The sequence below is a fragment of the Chenopodium quinoa genome, unplaced genomic scaffold, assembly GCF_001683475.1.
Source record: "Chenopodium quinoa cultivar QQ74 unplaced genomic scaffold, ASM168347v1, whole genome shotgun sequence".
Lineage (NCBI taxonomy): Eukaryota > Viridiplantae > Streptophyta > Magnoliopsida > Caryophyllales > Amaranthaceae > Chenopodium > Chenopodium quinoa.
In genome coordinates, this window is record NW_018744502.1 from 3955077 (window position 1) to 3962969 (window position 7893).

At 35.4% G+C, this 7893-nt stretch overlaps 1 long non-coding RNA gene across 1 annotated transcript; it reads left to right on the top strand.

Moving 5' to 3' along the window:
• The first annotated feature begins 4177 nt into the window (after nucleotides 1–4177).
• On the top strand, nucleotides 4178–6997 carry LOC110698008. Its single transcript, XR_002506635.1, has 5 exons — nucleotides 4178–5532; nucleotides 5702–5916; nucleotides 6571–6627; nucleotides 6721–6861; nucleotides 6959–6997. It is a non-coding gene; the product is annotated as an uncharacterized LOC110698008 (long non-coding RNA).
• Nucleotides 6998–7893: the final 896 nt, after the last annotated feature.

A 7893-nucleotide genomic window follows, 5' to 3' on the forward strand; every position in this document is an offset into this window, starting at 1 on the left:
CTTTGGAACCAATGGGTCTACCACGCTTCAAGCATGTTTTAGAATCATTTGCAACTTGGGCTTGTCCTTTTGGGACATCAATTTTAATCGGAGCATTTTCAGCTGGTATATGTGACTTTGTCACTTTCTTTGGGTCAGTAAATGAGTCTGAAAATTGATTTGCTAAGTTTTGTAAATGAATTATCTTTTGGACTTCGAATTCACATTGTTTAGTACGAGGATCTTGATGAGATAATGATAATTCATTCCAACTAATTTCCTTTTGCAGCTATTTATTTTCTCCCTCTAATGTTGGAAAAACTAATTCATCAAACTGGGAATCTGCAAAACGATCCGTAAATAAATCTCCTGTCGTTGGCTCTAGGTACTTAATTATCGATGGAGATTCATATCCAACATATATCCCTACTTTTCTTTGAGGGCCCATTTTAGTGTGTGGTGGACCAATTGGAATATATACTGAACATCCAAATATTCTCAAATGGGATACATTTGGTTCCTGACCAAAAACCAATTGTGATGGGGAGAACTTATGATGACTTGTCGGCCTGATGCGAATTAGTGCTGCTGCATGTAATATAGCATGCCCCCATGCAGAAATTGGGAGCTTAGATTTCATAAGTAATGGTTTAGCAATCAATTGTAAACGCTTAATTAACGATTCCGCAAGACCATTTTGTGTGTGAACATGTGCTACAGGATGTTCAACACTAATCCCAATTGACATGCAATATTCATCAAAGGCCTGGGATGTGAATTCACCAGCGTTATCAAGACGAATAACTTTAATAGGAAAGTCTGGAAAATGTGCTCGTAATCTGATCAATTGAGCAAGTAGTCTCGCAAACGCCAGGTTGCGAGTTGATAATAATGATATGTGTGGCCATCTAGTTGATGCATCTATTAAAACCATGAAATATCTAAATGGCCCACACGGGGGATGAATTGGTCCACATATATCCCTTTGTATACGTTCTAGAAAAGTAATTGATTCGGAATTTATTTTAGCTAGTGATGGCTAGAGTATTAACTTGCTTATTGAGCAAGCAGACATGAAAAATTATTATGAAGAATCTGTTGGCTCTTCAATGAGTGTCCACATGAATTTTCGATTATTTTTCGCATCATTATTGAAGTCATCAGTAAACTTCTGGTTTACTATAGCATGTGATTCAATTGTATCGATTTTTGTATAGTACAAACCAGTAGAGAATGTAGGTAATTTCTCCACAATAAGTTTATTGCCTTGAGTTACACTCGTGATTTGAAGGAATTCATTATTTCCTTCACTAATTATCTCAATATGATATCCATTTTGTCGAATATCTTTAAAACTTAGTAAATTTCTTTGAGACTTAGGGGAGTATAATGCATCAATAATTTTCAATTTTGTTCCCCTTGGCAATAACACATTTTCTCTTCCTGAGCCTTCTATAATTTTGTACTGCCTGATATAGTACTCACACTAATTTCTTTCATCACAAATTGTGAAAAATATTTCTTATCTTTAAGTATGGTGTGAGTGGTAGCACTATCAACTAGACATAAGTCTTCACCATTGGTCGATGATTGAGATCTAAAGGGATTCATATTCTAATAGAATTAAAGGAACTAAAATAAGATCACTAAACCAAATAACTTAAATTAATAAATGACTCATAATAATGAAATATGCGAAACATAAAAATATCCAAAAACATAAAATTGTTCAAAAACAAATGTTCCATAAAGCATAAAGTCATAGTATTATGATAAAATTCTATAATAAATGCAAGCTAATTAATAGAGTTTATTCGCCAATGGGACATAATTTATTCAATTATTTTCTTCTGGATTAGGAAAGAAATCAGCCGCTTCCATGTGAGTTGTATCACCGTAATCAAAATCACCTTCGCCATCCTCGTACACCAAATTTGTTTCCACTTTCTTTCCTTTCTATTTGATTGATTGTTGATAAAGGTCTACTAGATGTTTGCATGAAAAGTAGAGTATGTTTTTTCTAACATTTCTGCATCCGTGATTTTCTTTCCACATAATTTCAATTGTGATGTAATTCGAAACATGGCTGAGTTGTATTCACTCACAGACTTAAAGTCTTGTAATCTTAAATGTAACAAGTCATAACGAGCCTTTGATAATATCATAGTTTTCTGGTGGTCATACCTTTCCTTTAGATTACTCCAAAGGACTTATGGGTCTTTAACAGTTAAGTACTCAGTCTTAAGGCCTTCATGAAGGTGATGGCGAAGAAATATCATAGCTTTAGCCTTATCTTGGCTTGTTGCAGTTTTGTTTTCTTTAATAGTATCACCAAGTCCCTTTGCATCTAAATGTATTTCAGCATCTAACACCCAAGACATATAGTTGTTTCCAGTAATATCAAGAGCAACAAATTCGAGTTTTGCAAGGTTTGACATGATTCACTGATATATAAAACAATATTATAAATTAGGAACTAAGATGAAATAATAACATATATATAAATATTAGCAGTCCATATTATTAATAACAAAAAGAGAAAGAATCAAGCAACACTAATTTAATTATTGTGCCAGTCATTTTGCAAATTGATGCTGAAGTTAAAGTTAATGATGATTAATGGTGTTTCACAAAAACTCATATAAAAATAGTATCTTTAAAGCATATATTCACAAAATCATAACATGTTCTAAAATTTGCATAACCCAGTTCAGCATCAAGATTTATGTCATGTATAAGATTGAAGTCTGAGCAGTACGAAAAAATAGGGAGGAAAGTGCATTAATTGATTATGAAGAATATTTAACATGCAAGATGGAAACCAAATGAACTGGACCAAAGGGTGCAAGTCATAAATGAGATAATAAAGCTATAGTTTGGAATCACATCAATATTCTGTAATCGCTACAGAAATGGTACAAAGGACTTTAGAAATATAACAAACATCTTGGCCCACTTCAATGAAACATAAAAATCAAGGTAATCAAGCAAAAGGAACTTCCCGATGAAATGATAAAGCAAATTATGCATATAAACTCTACTAATTACATTAAACAAAAAATTAAAGATTCACTATGGAGAAAAAAATGATCTATACCAATCCTCATAAGAGTCATTAACTTCACAAGGCCCATGATAAGAGTAGATCTAAGGAGAGGTTCACAATTATAGTAACTGCATGCCCAAGAATTGATTTTTAAAAGGTACAACTTTAAGAGTTAGTAACAATTAACAATACATCGTCTTCCTCAATTGCATTACCAGTTCTACTCCCAAATTTTGAAATTCCCAATTTCCGAAGAAAAGAGAGAAAATTAGGGTTCTTATTTTAGCAGCGGCAGAAAATTGAATGGTGGTAGAGAAAATGCAGATGGCATTGAGAGCCTGTGCTGAGGTACTGAGGTTAATTAGGCGTCTTCCCAAAGATACTCGCTCTTATTATGCTAAGTATGCTCGCGAAAATTTCGTCAATTGCAGCAAAACTACTAATTTCAAGGGTTTGGTCAAACACCCAGAAACTAAGATCTTGATTTCTAGCTACTAAAGTATCTAATTCGACTTACTTAATCAATATGAACCCAATACATCATAGTTTATTATCAAGAATTCAAGATATATATCTGCAAATAAATTAACAAAACAAATAGTATGTAAAATATAAGAAATTAAGAGGTAAAAATTCAGTAATTCACCTATAAAGTCACGGAATATGGATGAGTGGATGACGGAGCAGTGGAGCACCGAGCACGGGAAACCGGAGGCGACGCCTGTGGGACAGCCGGCAGCGAGAACAGGGGCTAGAGCGGTGAACGGCGGCGATGGCAGCGACGGCTTACGGGATGATAGATGATTGCAGTGATTTAATAATCTCGTGTTACTTTTTCTCTCTTTTTTTTGATGTGTTTCCCTTGTGATTTGTCTTTGATTTTCGATGATAATAATATTTTTGTAGCAATGGTGCTGATAACGTGCTAAATATGGAAGAGAAATAAAGAGAGATATGAGAGAAATTTTGTTACGTTTTATCTCTTATTCCATCTAATACGAGATATATATACATGTATATTATCTAGGGTTCTATCATCGGATAAAATCAAATACCAAATTCTAGGATGTTCTAGATAATACATGAGATAATAGTCATCCACATTTAGATATTTTATAACAATTAAAATTTTATTCATTCGTTCATTTTATTTTTAGAACACATTACTTCGTGTTTGCCGCCCCATTTCAGAAAACCTAACCGTTAAGAGAGAGGAGAGAGAAGATAAAGGTTGACTGCTAATGGTGATTTCTCCGTCAAATCAGCATATTGGCTGGGGGTTTTAGGAGGTAGTTCCACTTATACTGCAATAAATGATGTTTTGTGGAAGCGCATATATGGCGGATAGATGGACCCCCAAAATTCCAACACTTCTTATGGAGAATTTGTTCGATGGCTGTTGCTGTGAATGCTGAGCTATTCAGACGCCATCTTCGTACTAATGACCTATGCAAGAGGTGTGGACTGATGGCTGAAACAATAAAGCACACCATTTTTGAATGCCCCTAGGCCAAGCTCATTTGGGAAAAAAACTCTTTCTGGGAGTTGCTGCAGTAGCAAACACCGGATGACATCAAGGATAGATGCCTTTATGTTTTGGGCTGATAAATTACAAAGGCATGAACTCTGCACCTTCACCTCCTTGATGTGGGCAGCCTGGACTCACAAAAACCAGGTTCTTTATCAATAGAGCACTACCGATCCTATCTTTCTTGCAGGGAAGTTTGTGAAGTATGTGGAAGATTATAAGGTGTACGCAGGCTAAGTGTATGGAACAAGACCCAAATCCTGTGATATTACTGCTGGAAAGTGGGAAATACCAAGGGTAGGAGTAGTGAAATTAAATGTGGATGCAGCCATCTTCCACAACAATTTGATGGGCATGGGTGCTGTTGCTAGAGATAGCAATGGGCAGATCAGGTTTTCTGCTGTGAAGGAAGTTCAGGGAGCCTGGAACCCCACGGTAATTGAATCTGTTGCTATGGAGAATGGTCTGGTCGTGGCAAGAAGATTCAGGTATAATCGGGTTTGGGTGGAGAGTGATGCTTTGGGAGTGGTCCAAAAAGTGAAAAACCGGCACAGTGGTTACAAGTATCTATTTAAATTCATTGATCGAATTGTTAATCTCGGGAATGATTTTGATTACTTTCATTGTAGTCATATTAAAAGGGGGGGCAATACTTTAGCTCACCTAGTAGTTAGATCTTGTCTGGAGGAGTTAGTTGAACCTGCTCGTTTTGACCCTTTTCCGGCTAGCTTTCAAACTCTGGCGGAAATGGATTTGATTTAATAATATTGCCACCCGTTTGTTTAAAGAGAGAGGAAAGAGAAGACGAAGCACAACCCACTCGTCTTTGGCTTTTTCGTCTCAAGGCTCACTTCGCAGCGTCGTCGAGTGCTCCACTCTTCGTCTCAGTCCGATCAATGCCCGTGCACAAAGACGACGAAGTCCAGGTTGTTCGTGGTACCTCATGGTCCGAAATGCTTCTTGGGAGCTCGGAATTAAGGTATTTCTCGCTTTCTTTTTGTAGATCTATTGTTTTTTCTTTCAATTATGCGATTTAATATTGTTTTTGTGAGAAATTTGATGTCAAACCTTAAAATTCTCGATTATTATTTTATTATAATCGTTGATTCTTTCAACTTAGGGTTTTTGTAAATTTTCTGATACTGCAGATCTGATATCTTGCATTGTTGGTTATTGATGAGTTATTTATGCGTTCGAAGCTATTTAAGACCCTAATTACTGAGCCAACTCGTGGGTCAGTGAGCCGAATCGATTGGTTGAGTCAGGTTTCCGACGTCTTGGGTTGTCAATGGGGTGATGAGGGTAAAAGGAAGCTTGTTGATATTTTTGCGCAGCATTTTGATGTAGATTTTGATGCCGTAAGGTTACAATTTTTTATCTTTTGTTAATATTTTTATAAATTTATTATTTCTGATTGAATGGGTGATGACATCTAAAAGTGATTTTTTTTTTTTTTTTATTGACATTTTTAAGATGTTTAAATTTGAATAATAAATGATTTTTTTTCTTCTTATATTTGGGTAATTCTGATTCACATTGTTATAGACAATTATACATCATTAACTTAATTAGCACATTTTGAATTTCGGTTTCGGTTTCGATAGTAGTGTAGTGTTTAAAGGTGGTAGGATTCGAAATGCTATGAGTATGCATGAAATTGGGAGGTGGGGGTTTTCTTTTAAGGTTACTGGGGGTATAATTTTGATTGAATTAGCGTGGTCGTTGTACTGTCTGCATTTATTATTAGTTTTCAATTTCTCCATAGCACATTGTTGACGCGTTTCGAATAAATTGTCTAATGTAAATGAAACTTGGGCAGGTAGCTGAGGCAATGGATAAAATGTATAAATTATTTTAGTCACTTTAATTTAAGTTAAACTATACACTAACCAGGTACTAAATTAAATACATACTTGTCACTATGTTCAACTTTAACTGCATTGTTTCTTCTGTTTTTACTATGAATTGGATACTTCTTTCAGTAATTCTTACTGGCATTATTTGTAATTAATTGTAGGTAAATCCACATATGCACCTGCTGAAGCTTTGTGACTTTGGAAGCACAAAAGTTTTGGTATGTGGGTAAATTTGTTTAGTCATCACATCATTTCAGATGTATGTTACCTTTGTGTCATGCCACATCTAATTACATTCTCCTCACTTGCAGATAAAAGGTGAGCCTATTGTATCTTATATCTGCTCTAGTTACTATAGAGAACCAGAGCTAATATCCGGAGCAACTGAATAAACTACAACTATTAACGTCTAGCCTGCTGGCTGTGTGTTTGCAGAACTGCTTCTTTGACAGGTAGCTTAATACTCTTGTAAGTTTTGGCTGTTGGGTTGCTATTCTTGCTATTGCTGTCTTGATCATGATCTCATGTATCTTGTCTTGATCATTGTAGGGAATTTTTCAAACTCATCTTAGAGCCCTATTGTGGTTCATGCTTTTAGGCATGGTGGCGTTCCAAAGAAAAAAGGATAGAGATAAAAGAGTCGCCAACAAATTTTAGGAACTTGTAAACCGTTCACGGGTGTGAATGTTACACCCCATTCACGATCATGGAGATCGCTAACTCCATAGTGGTTCGGAACCATGACTGGATATGGAGATGATGGTACGAATCCAACCTAAAAGAAATTGAACCCGCCCTAAATAGGCCTCTACTCAATTCTTATGATATTCATGTGCGTTTTTCGATCAACATACATATATCAAGTTAACTCTAAACCTGTTTAATCTATGTTGGTTGATTATTAATGCACAATTAAATCTACTATTGGTGTTCACTTGAATTAAAATCATATTATGTCTAAAATCAAATTATTAACTATCTTATTAGGTGTGATTTCAAGAACTAATACCCTTTAAACTTGCAAAAAGGGGTGTGATAAAGCAATATCAATAAATCAGAAATAATCAACCAACATATGATTAATACAATAATCATCATCAAAACATCATTAGTAGTAGGATCCTAGGCATGATACTAGACGGATTAATAACAAATCCTAACATGTCACTAATAATCAAATCAAAGCATTATCCTAAACATGATACTAGGAAATCATAAAAACATCCTCAATATGATGCTAGGAATCATAAAGACATCCCAACATGATACTAGGAATTAAATTAACATCCTAAGTGCTTTGGGTAAATATACCCATGCCATGTGGCCCAATCGAAAGGTGACACGTGTCACCCTAGGAGAGGTTCTTGTTCTAAATGAACCAATTTCCAGTTAACACGTGGCACTCCCAGTTAGTAGGTAAAAAGACTGCCTTCAGGCCCAATTCCCTAGATTTCCAGAAAGTGGCGTAGCCCATCAGTCCTAGG